This window comes from Octodon degus, unplaced genomic scaffold (genome assembly GCF_000260255.1).
Source record: "Octodon degus isolate 3935 unplaced genomic scaffold, OctDeg1.0 scaffold00228, whole genome shotgun sequence".
NCBI lineage: Eukaryota > Metazoa > Chordata > Mammalia > Rodentia > Octodontidae > Octodon > Octodon degus.
In genome coordinates this window covers 1,369,176-1,390,058 of record NW_004524804.1, presented here as the reverse complement: position 1 = coordinate 1,390,058, position 20,883 = coordinate 1,369,176, and the positions used below count along the sequence as shown (strand labels likewise).

General features: G+C 49.1%; 1 pseudogene; it reads right to left on the bottom strand.

The window, feature by feature from the left end:
• The window catches only part of LOC101580196, a 66,155-nt pseudogene extending 52,920 nt beyond the window's left edge, over nt 1-13,235 (bottom strand).
• Between the last annotated feature and the right edge of the window lie 7,648 nt (nt 13,236-20,883).

The window sequence follows — 20,883 nt, the reverse complement described above, 5'->3', positions numbered from 1 at the left end:
TATGGGAAGTAGAGAGGACTTCCGGTATGGGAAGTAGAGAGGACTTCCGCTATGGGAAGTAGAGAGGACTTTCATCTGGTGAGACTTGGGAGGCTCTTTCTGAATTCACTTTCTTCATAGATCCCTTCACTTTCTAGTTTGGGCTAAGGAGCCCCTGCGTATCAAAGCAAATTTCCTTCCAGAAATATAAAGGGGTTGGGGCAGAGGGCAGAAGGGCGGGAAGCATCGCCCCGGGGTGCTCGGGTGCAAATGGCTTTCCCAGCCTCCTTCCCAACCTGCTTTCTGGCCTGAGTTATCTCAGCAAAGCGAGAAGAGGTGACACAGAGAAGCAAAATCCTCTCTGGGGAAATCCATCATGGCGCCGCACGCGCTACTCCTTCTAGCCTCTTTTCTCAGTATGTAGAGCTCACCCTGCTTCATCTTTCCAGATAAAATCTATGCACCCTCCAGAAATGTTAGGGCACCCTTCTCTGTCCCAGCTAGCCCCGCCCACAAGTTCCTACTGAGACCAACTGAAGCACAAGTCTTAAGACTGCATAATTTTTCAGCCTTAACTCAGAGTGCAAGGACCACATCGTCCTCTTGGGTTCATGTAGTAAGTGGTGGAAATCTTTATGGTACAATTTCTTTTTCTCAAATTATTTTTAAAGAATAGAAAATGGTAGCAGAAAAAACAGCATTAGAAATGGTACAAAATTTCACTAAACAAAGTAATAGGAATTCAGCACTGCTTGCTGTATTACATGATGTTATCTTCAGATTAGTTGTTCATGTTACCAGATATAAATGTGCAAGATTGGTTTAAAGAAATAAAACAAAACAATAACAAAAAGTGATAAGAAATGCAAAAGAAAGAAGAATAAAAAGAAAAACATTTACGAATTACCAGCTCCTTCCAAAAGCCCATCAGAAATAGGCAGTACAATCATTCTGCATACATACTTAAATATAGCTTTTTCCCTTCTTGCTTGCTTTTGACCTCTTCTTCATCTCAGTGTTTCCTTCTCATTGAATAAATTCTTTCCCTTTCACAGTATCTACTGTACCTTTCTAATTTTATTTACTCTTTCAGGTTTTCATGCCAATAAGACAATGCAGTGTTTACACACATGGATCAGAGGTATTTGACTTACCAGTAGAGTCTCTAGCTGCACCCATTTATCTACAAAGGCCTTGAATTTATCATTTTTATAACTTAACACTCCACTGTTTAAAAATACTGTATCTTTTTTTATTCATTCCTCAGTGGATGGGTATTTGGGTTGCTTCCAAGATATAGCTATGACAGATTGTGCTGCTATAAACACGGGTGCACATATAGCACTGTGGTATGATGATGTCAGTTCTTTTGGAAAAATACCTAGCAGGAGAATAGCTAGTTTGAAGGGGACCGCCAATCCTAGCTTTTTGGAGGATCTTCATACTGGTTTCCATCATGGTTGTACCAGCCTGCAAACCCACCAACAGTGGAGAAAAGTTCCTTTTTCCCCATAACCTCCAGCATTTGTTATTGGTTGCCTTCTTGATGATAACCATTCTTTCTGGCATACGGTGGTACCTCAGCATTGTTGCAATTTGCATCTCTTTTGAATAATTGATGATGCTCTCATATCTTTATTTGCCATTTGTATCTCTTCATTTGTGAAGTGTATATTTATCTCTGATTCCAATTTCTGGATTGGGTCTTTGAATTTTGGAGGCCTGATTTTTTTTTTAATTCTTTAGATGTTCTAGATAGGAGTCCTTGTCTGAAGGAGAGTCCACTATAATTTTTTTCCCAATTCAAATGTTTTCTTTTTTTATTTTTATTTTCCAATCTTCCCTTAAACAATCTTCAGGAAGAATGTCTCTTTCTTAACTCTGGAAGGACCAACAACTGTTCTGCCTACTCTGAGACCCACCTCCATGAGAATCATTTTAGTTTATTAATTAAAATATCTTATCACACATGATGCCCCAAACATTCTCAGTGATTGTGAGTAAAATCTCTATTAAACAGGTCTAGATTTAGCAGCCTCCTGACCTCAAGGTATGACCAACTTATTCTCCCTTTATCTTGCTTCCTTACCCAGGATGGCTGACAGATTTCGGATCCTCCAAAACTGTAGTTCAGAAAGACAAAAGGGCACTTTATATGCAGAAAGTTGAGCTGGACCAGGTATCTCCTCAGGACACGGTGTTACTTAGCACAGACTCTCCCATCAGCAGCTTGAGGTCCAGCCCTGCTGGGGCCTCCAGCACCTTCCCTGGCTGCTTCCCCCACTGCTGGCTTCCTGGCCATCACCGCAAGGGGTCTCTTTGCTGGTCATTCCTCACCTTTGATAGATTTGGGGGGCACAATTCCTTGGCTTCTCTACCCTAGGATCAACATGGGGGAGAGGGCCACTTCAAGGCCTCACAGCCCTGCCCTCTCTGCTCCGCAGGAGAGGGATATCCCGGCCTCTGCTTTTGAGCACTCAGCCGTGTCTCGCTGTTCCTGCCCTGCCCTGCAGACTCATAGGAACTTCTCCTTGGGAGCTCAGATGTAGAAATTAGTCATCTTCTTCCCCAAACTCTACTGTGGAAAATCTCTAAGAGCTCTTTCATTCACTATGTTTTTGATCAATTTTATGGTCTCAAACTAGGTCAGAAATTTCAAGTGTCACAAAACTGTGTCTTGATCCTTACTTAAGAATTCTCTTTGGGGCTGGGGTCCTCATTTTGGACTTTAAATATTATATGCTAGTGTGACAATCGAGCATCCAGCATGTCCCACGCACCAGCAGAATGCCAAACACACTGTAGGCACCGCGCATATTTAAGTGAAAAGTTGATGAGTTTGTAATGCTCTCTAGAGCACATAAATTGTCACTTCTACACTTTCCAGAGAGGACCTTCTAGATTTAGTGCTTTTCACTGAGTTAATTAACAAGATCCATATCCCATTATAATAAACCTCTTGGCAAAGGCACCCAGCAGTCGTTATCTTATTTTACTAACCGCAGCCCTTCCTCGGGGTTTGTCCATCCGCAGAGCCAACACCACGCATTTCCCTTGCTCCTCTAAGTGCTGACTGTGCTGTTTTCCCTGCAGACTTTAGTCATTACTAAATCAGGCAAAGGCAAGGGCAGGTGATGGAATGTGGGCAGGATACGAAGCAGCGAATTCAGGGCTGGGAAGGTTAAAAGAAGACATCTGCAGAATGTAAGTGCTGCCAGCCAGACAGGCCATGCTATGTCCTCACACAGCCTGGCATGAAGAATCAGACTTGCAAAAGTAACCTCACACACTAACCAGCCTGACTGCGGCAGGGTTAAGCCACACGCATACTCCAACAACTACCTCAGCGTCTCTCTGTTTGATCTTCGGCATATTTCTCCTTGATCTTAGAAGTAATTTAACATCAGTGCTACATTGTTTCCCTTGTTCCTCCAAATATTTTGTTCAAAATGAACATCTAGGAAATGGAAATCTACTTAACTATAGAGAATCTGATTCTCTTGTTTTTACGATGACTTTCATGAGAACCTGATCTTTACCTTACTCAGCCCAAGGCACATACTGCCTATGGGATTAGACTAGAATTTCTAAGAGAAAAGATAAAACAGGTGGCACTGGGAGTAGGGTAGGGGAGTAGTCTGGTAATACTTTGTCTTTTATGCTAAATAGGATTTTACAGAAAGAAAATTCCTACGACAGGGTTACTGTTCTCACAATGGATTCCGAGGATGCCCTTAATCCTCCTTGCTGGCGATGTGGTGAGGGCTGGCCCTGAGGAACTCCCACCATGCAGCACTCTCCCAAAGCAGAAAAAGTGCTCTGTCCTATTGGGGAAAATGGGACTGTATTTGCTGCTTTGCAGACTCTAGTAACTAAAATAAAAGTAAGGCCCCATTGGCCCAGAGGTACTTCAAAGGCAAGAAGACAAAGGGAAAGCAAATGCCCACCCTTCTTTGGTGCTGCATTTCCAGGGCCAGGACATGTGCCTGGTGATTTTGGAATGCCCGTGTGTCCTCACTCAGCTAAGCATAGGAAGCAGTCCTTCCCATGGTCTAAACCTGCCTGCAGAGCAGCCCCTTGATCACTTGGTACGGAAGGGGTCCAGGACTCTCAGCTTGAGGGGGCAGGTGTGATGTTCACAGCATGATTTATAGCAAGCACCACACCAGGGAAACCTCCTTCCCTACCCAGGTTTGCACAGAGTAGAAATGACAGCAAAAGGTCAGAGGGATCTATGCTCGGGGGGAGGGAAGAGGGCTTTGGCCATACTGGAAATTTCCAGGGCACAAGACACCTGGCCCTCCACACTGAACTGCAAGTGTCAATATGGCATCCACGGGGATCTGGCCTTGGAGAGAAACAAGGGGAATGAGCCACTTCCCACTCTGCCACTCGGACACATAAGCCACATCTCCAGAGACCACAAACTTATTAGGAGTAGAGTCATTGTACAAATAATGTATTTTATGTTAAATGTAGTGGGAGCCCCTTGTAAAGGGTAATACTAATGGCAGGTGTAGCAATGCATACCAGTAAACCCAGCACTGTCACAGGCCAAGCAAGGAGGGTCATGTGATGGTTTGTATTTAGAGTCAATACAAAGCCTCATGCAGTCATGGGCCGGCTTCCAGAGTTTCTGACTGATTCCTGGTCTGATTCTGGGATTATGGGTGTGAGTGCTACACCGGCCCAGGAGGGCGGGCAGCCTGCATCCAATGTGAGAGAGGAAGAGTCTCGCTCCCTCTCTTCCTCCCTTTTTGCTCTCGCTGCTTTTGCTATTTTCTGTTGCCATGAATTGTTGCCCTCTGCCATGTGCCACTCTGCTCTACAGCCAGCGAAGTATTGACTTAAACTTCCACAAACCGTGGGCTAATAAACTTTTCCTTCCTTAAGTTTGCATGTGAGTATTTTGTCCCAGCAATGAGGGAGAAGTAATCAGGACAGGTTATAAATTTGAGTTCCACCTAGGCAGCTTAGTGAGGCCCTGTCTTGAAATAAAAATGTTGTGAAGGGCTAGGGATATGTGTAGTTCAGTGCAAATGCCCTGCACAAGAGAAGAAAGAAAGAGAAAGAGACAGACAGACACACAGAGACAGAGACAGAGAAAATGATATGAACCAGTTTGTGCAGCTTAGATGCCAAGAGTATGACAGTTGTAACAACATATAGACCGTAAACCCTGGAAATAGAACAAGAGAGACAAAGGACAGAAAGGGTACAGATTCCCGAGTCTGGTAGCAATTCAGGCTCAGCATAGCTGCTAGACTGAGGCGATGGAGCTACAGATGGAGGGAAGAGGTCAGATGTATATTACACCTGGGAAATCTAATCAGCAGGCCTATTGATGATTTTGATGTTTGGGTTTAAGGTGGGGTGAATTAAAGGTAATTTCTTTGCAGAAAAAAAGCAAGTAATTTGAAATATGGTAAATTGTAGAGATCTGTGAGAAATCCAAGTGAAAGAGGCCTGGAATGGAGCCTTTATTATTATAAGAATGGGGTTAAAATCCAAGAGCACTGACGCCTCCACAAGAGACTACGTAGTAAAAGAAAGGAAAGAGTCAAAACGAAGCCGTACTGCCCCAAGCACTGCAGAAATCCCCATGGTAGGCACCGCTGTACGTGGCTCCCACATGACAAAATGCAGAAAGTACAATTTAAAAAGGTGAAGAGGACACAAAGAGGAAACACCTGCACCACCCAAAGGGCAGGCGGCTACAGAAAAGGCCTTGCTGTGTCCAACGCGGCTGCTGGGATCCTGAGAGTGCGACGGGAGACTGAGGAAAGACACCCAGGGAAGGAAAGCCGCCTGCTGGGCTGCTGTCCTCAGAAGGAGGGCAGCGCTGTGCTGACCCCAGCATCTTTGTTTCTACACAACAACAAGAGGAGCGCGTGATGGATGGAAGGCCAAAGTCTCTGCGCTTTGCTGAGAGCATGGCAAGTGGGACATTCTCAAAGCTACCTGTGCTTTGGTCAACAGGGAGGGCCACCAGGGCCTGGGGACCTGCTGAAAAGCAAATGAGCTGGAGGTCAGCTGGTCACCTCCACGTTCCCAGGACTGGCTTTGCTGTGGTCCCTGGAGCTCAGCATGCTCCACAAAACCTGAATTTGTTCTGCAAAGAGCTAAACTCTGACTCTAATCTTCAATCCCAACTCCAGCTCAGAATCAAGCAAACCCAATCAAGTGCTGTCCGTTGGCCTCTTGATTGGATTTTTCTCATGTAACTGGACTGAATTTACTAAAAGTTCTCCAGCACGATAGATTACATATGTAATGTATTTCTTCAATTTAAACCAGCACACTGTGAAGGATGAACCATTTGGTCCTGGCAGAGATCCACGGAGAATGACAGCGCTCCTGCAGTTCTCACGTGGGCCTCCAGAGAAGGCCTGCCCACTGACCCATCCCAGGCACAGGTGCCCTCCTGGGAGCCAGCACCTGGGGCCCTCCCAGCTTCACCCCACAGCTCCCACGGGGTGACCTATGACACCAGGAACCTACAGCTGCCCTTGCTTTTTCTTAATTGTAATTTAACGTATGCAGGCTGATTGTTGTTCCGTTTCTCACAAAAAGTAGGGTAACCAACCCTCAGCACTTTAAATCAATCCATGCCTAGTATGCACCACGGGGCTCACGAAGTCCACCTACTTCCCAAATGCAGGGTCAGTGAAGGTGAAAACGTCTGCAGTTTTATTTTTAATTCACAAAGGTTAATCAGGCTCGGAAGAGCTACATAAAAAGACTAATCATAATTTTAGTTTAAACTGTTCCTTCTCATCCCATCCCACAATCCTATTTAATAGAAAATCTAATTTTGCAGGCAAAACTTTCTGAATAAGCATGTAAAGGCTGTTCTGCACAAATCTTGGTCGCTTTTCTAGGGAGAATCACCGTAATCACAGTGCTAACAACGTTCCACACAGGAGACACGGGCTGCCTCTCGGCTTCAGGTGATAAAGACACACTGTTGGCCCCAAATCTGGGGATTAAATAGAATGACATCCACAGGACTTGGGGAATGCACAGTGCTGCTGAGAACAGGTTATATAAACTCATTTTCCTTCATATCAGAACTAAAAATTTGAAATATTCAGGTTCAGAGTTGTAGTATAAAAGCTCTAGAAACAGAAAGCCCGCTGTCCTGACCCAATCGCTCTCGCGGGGCTTGCTAGACGGCAAGTGCTACAGTAAGCGTGGGCGTGGTCCCGCGCAGGGAAGGAGCCCTCTCGCAGCTCGCAGGCAGGTCTGCGTAGGTGCATGCGCGGCCCCGTACGCCACTGCGGAACTTGGGGCACGGCGAGTGCAGCCTAGGAGGCTCCCTCCGCGCTCTGCCCATGTGTCTTAGCGGGACCAGCGCGCCACGCTGGAAGCACAGCGCATTATTCGCAAACACGCCCCAAGCTTTCCTTACAGGTTCAGGGAGCCGCGTAGGTGGAAAAGCACGTACCCCTCGACATCGCCCCCCACTGCCTTAAGCCCACAGCACTGTCAGTGTCTTCTAAAAAATAAACCTGAAAAATAAAACTTAATAGTGCGAAAAAGTTTCTAAGAGGATAAATTCAAACTTACATAGGCAAAGGTTTTTAACATGTAAAAGCAAATGAGGCTGGTCTTCTTATAAAATGGAAATCACTTACAAATATTAGACTTAGCACTTACAAACTTTGCAGCCTCCCAGACAGCAAGTACAAGAAGTACATATAGCTAAAGGACCTCACGAGGAATCACGGACAGACTAAAATGATGAGGTGAAGTTCCTGGATGAAAGGTGGTACAATTTAATAGTGAGGGTTTTTTTGTTTTGTTTTGTTTTTGTGGATGAAATAACAGCTCTCCGGCAAATTTGCACCACTAACAGGAACAATACATTCAAGAAAAGAAGGTTTATTTATACCTCTTTACCTGAAATCACTATACATATATGAATTTTTCAAATATTTGCTTTACACTTTTAAAATCATTGTACATAGGAGTTAAATCTTATATCTTTTCAAGGCATTATTTTCTTACCTTCACAGAAAATACCACAGAAGACGAAAAGAGAGGAAGATGTGTCCAACGTGCCTACTACTCTGCTAGCTGTTCAGGTTGTTGGTTCTTATTTGGACAGAATCTAAAGATTCTGGAGCTGATATTTTAATATAAAAGTATTTATAAAAATAGGTAGCGGATTTTTTATCTAAACATAGAATTTTCCTTTGCCTATAACTGTGTGCAAATGGCTTTGACAATAGACAAGAAAATTACCGGCGGCAGCGCCAAAGCGACGAGGAAGCACCACTGCCCACTGCCGAGCCACGCTGTCACCGTGCCGTCGAGAATGACCCGCGACCTCCACAGCTCCAGTCCGGCCAGTGTCCACGCGGAGGCAGGCAGTGGTCGGTCCTGTCCAAGCGCTCCAGCGGCACCAGACGAGAACGCCTCCGGGCCGTGCCGGCTGGCTCCCGGCTCCCTGCTCCTCTCACAGTAATATTCGGAGCAGGCGCCCAGCCCCGGGTATTGTCATCTCCCCGGAAAGTACACCCGTAACAGAGTCGATAAGCAGTGCTCCTGTCTAAGAGGAGGGTAACCCTTCTTATGATCGGCCGTGTGCTCCATGCTGCAGAGCACTACATTGCAGGGCGCAGCGGGGCTAGAATCAGCCGCATTCCGAAGCACAAGCTGCCGCCACGCTTACGGGAATTCACCATATTTGGGTTTATTATTCGACCTTTTCAAAATCTATTGTTTTGTGAAAAATGAGACAGTGGTGAGATCCATATATTTACTGCAGCTTTTTGATCTACAAGATTTGAACAGATAGGGAAATGGAGTCAAATAGAAAGTGACACATGTCCCTTACCATCCCAGTGAATTCACCGAGATCAGACAGTGGGCTGATGGGGCCATAGCACATGGAGACTAGGATGGGCTTCCTCGTTTCTAATATCTTGATCAATGCCAAGAACTGCTGATTTCACCTAGGAAGAAAGCATGAAAGATAAAAAGGAAGGATGGAAAGAGACACAGAGAGACAGAGAGACAGGGAGACAGGGAGACAGGGAGACAGGGAGACAGGGAGACAGGGAGACAGGAAGCCGGTTGTGAGCAAGGCGTTTTACTTGATGGGCGCTGCCTGGTTGTCCGTTGGAGTACGCATTCGTTCTCCCCCACTACACCAAGGGCTTATCGGAAGAAAGGCGGCGGAAAGGCTGGTGGTCTGTGGACCCGGCTGGACACTCATCCTGGTGTCAGCAGAGTCCTCAGCGCTCCTGTGTCGAGACAGAAACCTGGCCACGCAGTCCCAGAGAAGCCTCATGCAAGCTGTCTCCCCGACGCTTGAGCCCAGGGCCAGCGCTGCGCCCCGCACTGCTCTGTTGACCCAGGGCCAGCGGCAAGCGATTGCCCCCTCGTCTTAGGTCCGATGGTCCTCGGGTGACCCGGCTCACGCCAGAGGCGGTGTGTGTTGAGTATTCCACCAAGTGCACCAGAAGAAGCGGCGGTGAGACTGCCTTCTGTAGGATGCATCTCCACTACCGTCAATCTTGAGAGCACCAAGAGGAGGCCAAGGAGCTCTACTAGGACCGCGGCAAGCAGGCCCTTCCCCAGGCGGGCAGGAGCGCCGCCCTCGGTGCAGGGAGCCAGGAGCGCCGCCCTCGGTGCAGGGAGCCAGGAGCGCCGCCCTCAGTGCAGGGAGCCAGGAGCGCCGCCCTCGGGTACAGGGAGCGAGGGGGCCGGAGGCTGAGCCTGCAGGGTCCCCCCAGGTCAGGAGGGAAAGAAAGGGAACTGCCATGCCTGGAGCGTCAGACCTGTGACAGGGAGACCAAGACAGGAACAACGGACTAGACTTGGCCACACGGGACTGAAAGCCTTCTCTGGATCAATGTGCCTTACATACTTTTAAAAAGCAACCCCAACGCAATTTAAGAAATTAACATTAAAAAGTACCTTCTAACTTTTTTTTTTTTTACTTTAGTACAGGGTCTACAGGGTTTCACTACATAAATCTTCTAACTTTAATAAGCAACATTTTTAGGGCTGGGTAGATGGCTTAGTAGAATAAGCACTTCCCTGGCAAGCGCAAGAGTCTGAGTTCAATCCCCAGTTCCACAAAAAAAAAAAAAAAAAAAAAAAAAAAAAACTTTTTTAAATTGCTAAGAAAAGTCTATGTCAATATAAAGGAAAAATATTAGTTGAATTCCCGAGTTTGTAATTCAGAAATCATAACATAATGGCCAATTCACATCTAAACATTACACCTCACCAAAAATTTAAAAATAATTTTTTAAAGCAACAATGAGAGACTTACTTTTTCACCAAGTCAGAGAACTACAGTACGACAAACAGAAAACAAGCATTCTTTTCACAGTTGGTTTGAGTATGGTGGGGTGATGATTTCTTAAACTCATTAGTAAGAAATGTAAATAAGACCAGAACTGTCACCCTGAGATGAAGAGAAGATACTTGGGCACACATGGTCCTACTGTGGTGTTTTGGGGTCCTTACAAGAGTAACACTATAGTACAGGATACATTTTATAATAGTATTTCATAATGAATCACCCAAGAACCATATATAAGAAATGCCGGAAGTCTGCCCATACATACGAACACTGAAGCCTCCAGCGGAGGGCCTAGGTCCTAATGTCTTGCATGAGTCCAGATGAAAACCTAGAGCCCATCACAATGCCTCCTACCAGTCCAGCTGGAGGCCTAGAGCCCACAACAAAGTCTCATGCAGGCCCACTTCATGGATCTGTGCTGGAAAGGCCCAGAGGCCAGTGGTGGAAGCTAGGAAGTCTGTGCCAGCTGAGGGATGTGAACTGGAGCTAGGAAGCAACACTCAGGGTCAGCACCAGAGCTCTGCAGCCCAGAGCTCTGCAGTCATCCTCACAACCGTGAGGTCCCAAGCTCCTCCAGCGAAGAGGAAAGCCGAGCTCCCATCAGGAGAGCCAGTGGGACAAGCTTCTCCAGGAGGCTGAGCAGTGCACCACCTTCCCCTCTGGAGCCAGGAAGCGATGCTCAAGGTGAGGACCAAAGTTCCTCCGGAGTTCGCTGTGAAAGCCAGCATGCCAAGGCCCTCCAGCCGCACAGCCCGAGAGAACGAGCAGCTTCCACAGATCCAACAGCTTCTCCGAACATCCTAACAGCATCTGGGCAGCTTCTCCTCTTCTGCCTCTTATGCTGCTGGCAACAGCCTCCGGCACCCAGCACCATGCGAGTGGTGATTCTGCTGGGCGTAACAAGTTGACCACCTATTAGAAATTCCCTGCACCGGCCTTGCTCTGCCGCAGACAGGGCATGGGGCGCTAGCCCTGCAGGGGACAGGGAGGCCACTTCGGGGCTGGGCCTGCATGGGACTTTGTAGCTGGGCCCTGTGGCTGGGCATCTCCCCCAGGGAAGCCATAACCCACGGTCATTATCCTGCATTCCGAAGGGCAACCTGCACAAACTCAACCCCAAACTATAACCTTCACATGAACAGTAAGTAGGTCCAGCTAAACACAGAGGTCAGGGAGTTCCATTTTTAGCAGTGGTACAACTAAAATAGAGCTTGAATTTTACTTCTACAAAGGTGTCCTAATTATGCTTAAAGATAGACATTAACTACAATACCAGGAAAATATGAGAATTACCTAAATCATGAATTGCAAAATTAGCTGCAGAATATCCCTTTAATGAAATGTCTCATGACAATTAAAAATCACTTTTAACTACTTAGGAAAATGTACAGAGAGCATCAGGCTCTAAAAAGAAAGATGCAAAACTATTGTATAAGGTAGGACTGCAGTTTACACACACAATTTAGCCACAATTATTTGGAGTACTGGATTCATTAGGCACAATTTTATCTTGTTATTTGTTTTGTTATTCAAAAAATTTAGAGTAAATGTTTGTTATATTCAGAAAAAAATATTTTCATACATTTCATGAGCAATGGGAAGGAGAGAAGAGAAACAGGAAGGCAAAGCGGTAAAAGGTTGGCTCGTACTGCAAGGCCTGGACACTGACACAGGAGTGAGCAGGAGTGGTCACAGGTGGCCCCGAGGGGCCTCCCAGGCACTGGGCAGCGCGGCGGGAAGGTGGTCTCCGCTAAGCCGCAGCCAGCCAGCAGCTGACCTGGGTGCTCCATGCAGATGCCACTACCTGGGCTGTGACGGGCACAAGGCCAGGAGCCAGCTGCCCTGCAGCCTCCCTGGGGAGAAGGAATGAACTTCATACCCACCTGGTAGGTTTGTGACCAACATGTCCCCCAGTGCTCCTGCATTCAAAGCCTGGCACCACCCGAGGCTGCCACTGGTGGTGCCATACGGGAAATGGGGTGGGTGGAGGATTGTGCCACCGTCACGGGCAGGTCTTGCAACAGATGCTGGGATGCTGCCCTGAGCTAGCTCTCAACACCGTGAGCCAAGCCGCTTTACCCCTTTGGACCACTTTCCCCTGCGCTCCATCACAGCAGCAGAAAGCTGGCCACCACTACACTTGGCCCTTGTGTTCAGACACAGTGACAAGCCAAGGAGGGCCGGCGTCTGCCTTAGAAAGTACACACGGGGCAGCACCCGCAACCTCGCAGAGGCTGATAAAAACTGCACCCAGAAGTCAGAGCAGCACACTGCTGTTACTGTTTTTAATAGTAGTTCATGGAGGATCTGTTTTTTTCTCTGACAAACTGGGGACCATAATCAGGGGGAGTTTTATTTAATGTTATTGTTAAACATTTTCCTGTCATTTAAATCAAACATAGCTGAGTTTAATAATCAAGTTCAATGAAAGCATTAATAAAATGCTTTAAAATAACCATGTTATATTCAGAAAAATGCAACTGTGTGCCACCAGTCAGAAGATGCCTAGAAAACGTCACAGCATTTTCTTATTTAACAGTGTTTTGATGAGCAGGAATAAAGCACCTGCAGATAACGCAGGTTCCGAAGCTCTAGGATGCCACTAAGTTATTAGCGTATGAATGACGCAGGGGAGAAAAGCACATTGAAATCAGCTTCTCAGGATCACTATGGCCATGTGACACAAAAGCACGACCAAAGAGGAACTTGTTCCCACTGAAATTAGCTTCACGAAAATAAAAACGCATGCTAAACGTTTCACAGGATTCAAAGGTAACCCCATCACGATCTTCACACCCATCTGCCGGTGGTGAGCACCCGAGCAAAAGCTGGCTGGGTGCACATCTCGGGACACGATGTTCTTCCCACTGTGCACCTCCCTAGTCACCCCCAAAATAGTGAGGTAGTCTTGGTTTTCTTCGTACTTCTCAGACATTATGGCTAGCATATACATTTTTTAAAGATAAATTGAGATTCTCCTCCAAATTTCTCTTGTGGTTAAAATTAGAAAATTTCTGCTTTGGAATCATATTTTTTTTTTAAGATTTCAAATCCAGAAATAGCCTGGAAGTTGTAGAGATGCTTCATTCTGGAGAGACTGGTGGTGGCAAAAGCATCCCTGTATCCAGAGATGTGTCCACTCAGCTGTGGACAGGCCACAGGGGCCCACGTGGATCCCAACGGAGGTGCCAAGGGCTCTGGCCAGGTCCTCTCAGGCCTCTGTGGTCTGAGCTGCCTCCCAGCTGCCGCCTTCCTGACCTGCCTTCCTGTGAATGGCACCTGGCTTGCTCGGGTGCGCCAGGCCTAGGTCTCAGGACCGTCACCGGCTCCTCAGCTACTGGCTTCCGTTGGGGCCCATCAGGTACTAAACACGCATGCGTGGCCGAGTGAGTGCTGCCTTTCACACCTGCATCAACAGACCATCACATGGCGGGTGCTCTCCCAAGAGGCAGGCGTGGGGGCTGAGATGTGGCACGTCAGAGCAAGACACAGCCACGCTTCTAGGAGGGAGAGAGAAGCACTGCTCTCGGGGAGGACAGCCCGGGGAATGGTGGCTTAGGGCAGGGCTTTCAGGCCTCACCCGCACAGCTGAGGGACAGGTGAAGTCTCAGGACTGTCAGTACAGGGCTGGGAACCACAATCACAACTCGGGGACGCTGCGGTGCTTTGACGAGGCCTGTATGCAAGGACATGTGAGTACGGATGGGACGTGACCAGCTCAGCAGCCGGGGAGGTCCCAGAAGGCCACCATTGCCTCAGACACCCACCACAGGCTGCAGTCGAAAATGTTTCACAAGCTTTTGCCAGTGTCTTCAGAAAGAATTCTCCCATACTTGAGACCTATCAGAGTTGCTGTTCAGAAACGCAAACAAGTGCCTCAGATGAAATCTAGAGCAATTTTCCAGTTAGTGTTTGCGGTAGCTTAGATCTGTGGTGGCCCCAGAATCCTCGTCGGGTGGGCTGCGGGTCACAGGTCCCAGGGACACGGCACTCACCAACAGACTCTGCTACTGAGGTCAAGGCTGGACGTGCAGTACAGGTGGAGCCTGGGAAAGACGCGGCTCCCCAGAGCAGGCCTGGGAAGGTCTTTGCCCGCCCCCTTCCTCCATTTCTCATCACTATGAGGCAAGCCCTGTCCTCCCCCCCGGGCCCTCCTGCCCCGCTGTTTCTGCCTTGGGGGCCATGGTTGTCCAAACACAGGCAGCTAAAGTCACGCTCTACCCCATGGGTGATGGGCCCAGCCGTGATGAAGACCGCATTTTATCTGTTCTGTGCTCTGAGACGATCCATTGAAATCGGAATAGTGAGCAGCTTAGCAGCGTCTCAGCAAGAAGGCAGCAGCCCAGCCCACTGCTCTTCCACTCGCAGGCACCTCCAGTGTCCTGTGACTGGGGCACTTGCCTTATTAAGCAGCATTCAGCTACAGGGAGGTTGCACGTGGGAAGGAAGCAAACCCTCATGCCTGGCCCACACGTGTGCTGTCACAGACACAGGGAAACATAAGCCCCAGCCCGCTGGGTGTCAGGCGTGCTGAGCTCAGGCCCCCAGAAACAGAAGAGTGAATCCCAAGGGCCAGCGGAGGGCAGGAGAAGAAAAGGTGTATTGAGAGACGGCTCCTGAGACACAGGAGGGATCCCGAGCGGATGGCCACCAAGACCCTTTGTCAGGGGCAATTATACACAAAGTCGCAATGTGGATACACAGTGGGTGTTACTGCAGCCACCCTACAAGATGATAAGCACCGCGGGTCAGCTAACATGTGTCCAGTAGGGAAGCAAGTGACCTACGAGGCCACAGGAAGAACAAAGGCATCTGGGGAGAGACGGGCCAGTGCTGCGGTCCTCACTGGGTGGCAGAGGCCCGGGCTCCCCGGCCCAGTGGGCTGTGGCTGTGGCTTCCCCGCCCCAGGGGCACGTGCAGGCCTGGCCAGCCAGTCTCTGCCTTGTCCCGGCCTTGTGCAGCCGCACCTCCAGCCACACGCTGACTTCTCTATTTTCTGCTGACATTCTTGAGAGCCCAGACCCTCTCCAACCGTATATTAATGTTTATCTAACTTAGCTGCCTATAATAATAGGATTTGCCTTAAAAAAAAAAAAAAGCCGTCCAATAAAAACTGCTCAGCTGGAAACGTGGCTGAGGCCAAGAGAAGATGCCCACACCTCACACGGCTCCCTAACCCTTAGGTAAGAAATGCAGAGTCTCCCAAGGGCCCGAGAATTCTCAGGGCTTCATTCCTGAGAGTAGGAAGAGCTGGAGGCAGGGCAAGCATCCACCAGGATGTAGTGGCCACCTTGACAGGGCGGCTCACGGGGACGTGAAAGAATAAATAAATTAGATTACATCAGAATATGACAAAATGGCACATCGGGGTAAATTACAATCCATGTGTCCACAAACCAGCCCTTTTCAATATTAGAGTTTTCAAAAATATGTGGAATGCATATGAAATATGTTATTGGACTGGATACTGGAAATAAGGCATGAAGAGGAAAGACACAACTAAGGTGAGGAGGGAACCCTGAAATAGACCAGTTGCAGGAATTGCTATGAAATCAACTCTGTGATGAACACAGCCCAAGGAAAGCATCTAGACAAGACACCACCAGGGCAGCGAGGCCTCGCCAGCACCGAGGGGCATTTCCAATTCGCAGCGGGCGCCGCGCATGCTCGGCCGTCTGCGCCTGCGGGTGGAGAGGGCTGCTCTTTGCCGGCTCTCCCGTCCTCGTCCCTGCAGACACCTGCATCCCCTCTGAGGCCAGGTGCAGGCAGAGCCGCTCGCAGGTGCCGAGGGACATAGAGCAGCATAGCCAGACGCACTGACAGCTCATGCGTGGAGCACGTGGAGCAAGGGGATTTCTAGGACTCAAGACTCACGTGCGAAACCCACAAGTCCCCAAGGGAGCTGGCCCTTTCCTCCTTCGCTCAGTGAGCGGGTTAGAGAGCAGCCCTCACCTCTGCAGCATGACCTGCTCTGTTCTTAGCTTCCCTCTTCAAAACAGCAAGGTATTTTTTCCCAGCTTTTAGGAACTTTGGAAATTCCATTCTTGGAAACCCTATGAGCAAGAAGAAAATAATTTCAGATATTTTAGATGTAAAACTAATTGAATGCATATAAGATTTTATAAAACTAGCCCGAAGTTGAAAAGAAATTATACAGCACTACCTAAATTATCCAGACAGTGAGTCCCATAATGCACTGCGATAAAATTGAGAAATACAGATAGTCCTTGGTCAAAGTTATTCTTTTCAGCAAAGATAGACGGCAGTGGATGCTGGTGCAAAAGGATGAGCAGGCAACGCCAAGACGTAAATCAACTGATAATGAAGCCCTCATCACGGCGCAGTCTCAATCTCACACTCTACTGAGGCCACACACAGAAGAGTTCTGTTCACTTCTTCACATAAAATTGCATTAATATTATATAAAATAACTTCATTTTACTGCCCAAAATCTAATTTGAAAAGTATGGAATCATTTTTTTATTAAATTGTTTATTTTCTCTTCATTCCCAAACAGAAGTCTCCACTGGCCTCTGGGAAGCTCTTACTTTTTTATGTCTTATTTTGAAGACCAGAGAAAACCATATTTGCCAATAAATAAACCATAATATTTGATTTCCTTCAAAAGAAAGTGATAGTGTCTGCACAAATGCATATGGCTTCTTGTTCCTCGGATAAATTTTGAGCATACCACAAAAATAATTTGCTTCCATTCATTCTCATAAACAGCCACGCAGGTCCAAGGTCATGCTGGAAGTGGTCTAATCCATGAGCCAACTTTTTGCACTGATGTCTGACTTTTTACGTTTCGGGCTATCCATGGGGGAGCAACACAACTGTTGTTGTAAGAGTTTCAAGACAAAACATTAGCAATGTGGCTGTATTTAATGAGTCCTTGTCTTGGCCCAGGGTTTGGTGCAGAAGCCACCTCTGGTGATGCTGTAGAAAGACAGCTGCCAGGCACCTGGCACACCTATGCAAGCGTCGCATCCCGGGAGGCTGAGTGGGACCTGGAGCCCGGCCAGCTCAACTCAGCAGATCAACGAGGCCCTCCCTTCCAATAAAAACTTTTAAAAGGCTAGGGATGTAGCTCACTGTAAAGGCCCAGGCTCAATTGTAAGTACTGCAAGCAAAAGAGGACAGACAGTGTGGGCGGGCAGGCAGGGTGGGTGGGCAGGCAGGGTGGGTGGGCCAGCAGGCGGAGTGGGTAATGCCCTTTGAGGAGCAGGACACAAAGCCTGATCCTCCCGTGATTCTCCCAGGTGGGCAGCAAGCGCAGCACCACCTCGGGCTCCTCACCCCAACAAGAGGCTGGTGCCAGGCAGGCGCAGGTGGCCTCAGGGGCACTGCTGCTAGGCTCAGGCTCACAGGGCCGGAGGTTAATTCCATGAAAAGGAACAATGGCAAGGGAAAGCCTTCAAATTCTTCGGGATATGAACTAAAGAGAAATGAGAGGCCAGGGAAGATTTTGAAGCTGTGAGACCATAACTCACCAGGACCCACACACTGGCTGTGTGCGGCCTGCTGAGGACCCTGTCGGTCACCAGAGTGACCTGTGCCTGCGGGGACATAGGACATATGGTGAGGTGAGTGGTTCCAGCGCCTGCCACAGCAGGCAAGGGGGGGCTGCCAGAGTGGGCCGGACAGGAGTACACTGCAGGCTGAGCCCCAGAGCCAGGAACAACCCTTGCTCCCAGGACAGCCCAGCCACCCACAATAAGAGTAAATTAAAAGACTGGAGAGGAAGCAGAGCTGGCCCTGAGGCCTCGGAGTGCCCTCCTCGCCACGCTCTCCTGAGCTTCCACCCTTCCTGCTTGCCTCCCCTCCCAAGCAAGAGCAAGAACGGGGAGCAACGGTGATCCGCACTGCACTCTGCGACTTGTGCTAGCTCCGCTCACTGAAGACCTGTATTGTATACGTGACATATTTTCTGCCAAGCACATACTTGTATAATTTATTTTTCCTCTTACTAATTGTATGCTTCATATTCTAGAAGACTCGTGTGGCTTAAACCAATGAAAATGATTTTTTAATTGTATCAGTTAGAGTGCTACACATTTATTTTAATAAGATATGCACATCCACACTGACAGATCTCGACGGATCATTCTGTGCCCACGCAGCACGCGCTAACCTCATCTAGCACCCTCCACCACTGTCCCACCCCACACCCTTCCGACCACCATAAATCGATTACAGTTAAATTGCCTGTTCATCTGGTCAGTGGGTTGATGGAGGTCGCCTCGCTCGCCACACTCGCAGCTGCCGAAATCACCTTTCTAAGCCTGTGCATCTTGATAAACGATTATTTTTATACAGCAAGTGTGCCAAATCTATACTAGCACTAACATATTTATTCCAATATTAATAATTGTTTGCTCACGTAGCCAACTGAGCACCTGGACTGCGCCTGTTTGGAGAATGTATCAATGAAGCAAAACTGGGCCCAGGGTTAGTGCAACTACCAGTCTGGCAGCTGGTGAGGAGAACAGTTTTAAAAATCAGAAGATGGTGCAAAGGAATTTCTAACAGTGTAGCATTTGCAGCCTCTGAGAGCAGGAGCTGAAAATTCTAGCAGCCCGGCTTCTCCTTCTCTTAGAAGGGTTTCTCCCCAGTTCACGACGTCCAGTGCATTGTGGGTCGTACTCAATCTTTTGGCTTCTCACTCTGGGGAGACAATGCGATGCTGACACACGCGGGTCTGCTCTGCTTCACTTCGGAGCATGGCCTCGGCCTGCATCTGCTTACCTACCAGAGCCTGAGTTTGTCCTTCTGTAAAAGCTTCATACTTTGAGTAACTGCTATGAAGATACTAATATATGATGTATTCATTATTGTTAGTTTTGAAACTGTTTTTTCTTAATTATTTTGTTTTTCTCTTTAATATAAAAAAGAAAGATCCATAGCAAACTAAGGTAAATTGGAAACATGGAACCACCAAAGGACAGGGGTGTCCTACTACTGGTGAAGGCAAGCACTTTCTGCCCTTTCCTGGGCCCCAGCACTCCACATTCACAACTGAACCTAGGAGAGGTGCCTGCTGGCTCACGGTTCCAAGAGTGACCGGCTGGCACCAGGCAGAAAGGGGAGGGTGGAGGAGCGCAGTGGTTGCAGGTGCCACAAGCCAGCCAGGGGACAGCAAGGAGGAGGTGGTCCCAGGTCAGGTGCCCATGAGGCAGCCATGAGACAGCCAGGAGGAGGTGGCCCCAGGTCAGGTGCCCACGAGGCATCCAGGAGGCAGCCAGGAGGAGGTGGCCCCAGGTCATAGGCCCGCCCTGCCTGCCCCTGGCCAGCCGGTGGCCTCCTGACAGCTCAGCCAGCAGGGTGCCCAGGGCTGTCGCCTTCTAAACCACAGAACAGTCCGGGGACGGCTCAGATCTAACCGTTACTGGGAGGCGCATGTTTGGTGATTCTCTTTGCAGGAGTTTGGCTTCTTGTCACTTTTTTTTTTTTTTTGAACAAGGGATACTCAGTTTATTAGGCCGGCTGCTCAGGCGTGGGCGATGGTGACCTCCACCTCCACTCCCGGCTAGATTCGGTGCTGACTGATGCGCTCTGCTTTGCGATCTCCAAAGGGCGGTGCAGACGGATGAGCGCTTGTGCATCCTCAGCTGGAAGCGCTCCCCCGTCTTGGATCCCTCCCCACAAAGGTTTTCCTCCTCATGAATCTCAGGGTCTCGGTGGGCACGCGCTCGGGCCCCTGCACCTCAAGGTTCTTCTCTTTGGGCCTCGGCTCAGGTGGGCGCACACCTTCTCCAGCGACTTCACGCTGCGCTGGTGACGTGGCCCGGATCCGGTGGCTCGCCACCTCGGGCTCCACGGGCATCTTCCCGGAGTCCTTAGAAGCACGGCTGCCGCGCGGCCTCCCGGCCGACTTCTTCCTCGGCGTGAGTGAACAGCGGTGAGTCGCGAGCAGAGAGGACGCCACCCGCCGCGCCCTGGCCTGGCCCTCTCTTGTCACTTTTGAAGGTGCTAAAGTGGGGGCCTCGGCCTCACTTTATGAACAGGAGCGCCGAGAACACTAGACAGCACACTGAGCCGCCGGAGGGCGCGTGTAGAACGCGTGATGCACAGGTACAGAGACTTGGGACTCTCGATAGAGTCCGCTGTGCGCGTCAGGCTGGCTTGCGCGCACTGGCAGCCCAGGGGCCGCTGGACACGCGGCCGCCCGCCGGCCTCAGCCTCTGAGCGCGGACAGTGGCGTGCGGTACCGCGCCCGCTGTAGAGTTTAAAGTAGAACATTTCCGAAGCTGCTGATCATGGTGCAGGGGCTTCTCAGACACTTTCCTCAGGAGAAGCATGCTCCGGGCGTCCGTTCCCTGCGGCTGGCCGAGGCCTGTGCTCCACTCTGCGAAGGGGCAGCGGTGCCTGCTCCACCGGCCGGCCTCTGCTCCTCCCCGGGTCTGCACAGCTCCCGGGTGCACCACGGAGCCCACGCCGAGGCCCAGCCGCCCCATCCCCAAGGCTGAGAGCGCGCCTGTCACCACCAGGCTCAGAGGACGTTCAGACACTGCGCTTAGGACAGACGAAGAAGAAAGGAAACGCAGGGACCTGACTGAGGACACAGAAAGGAAAGAAGCTGC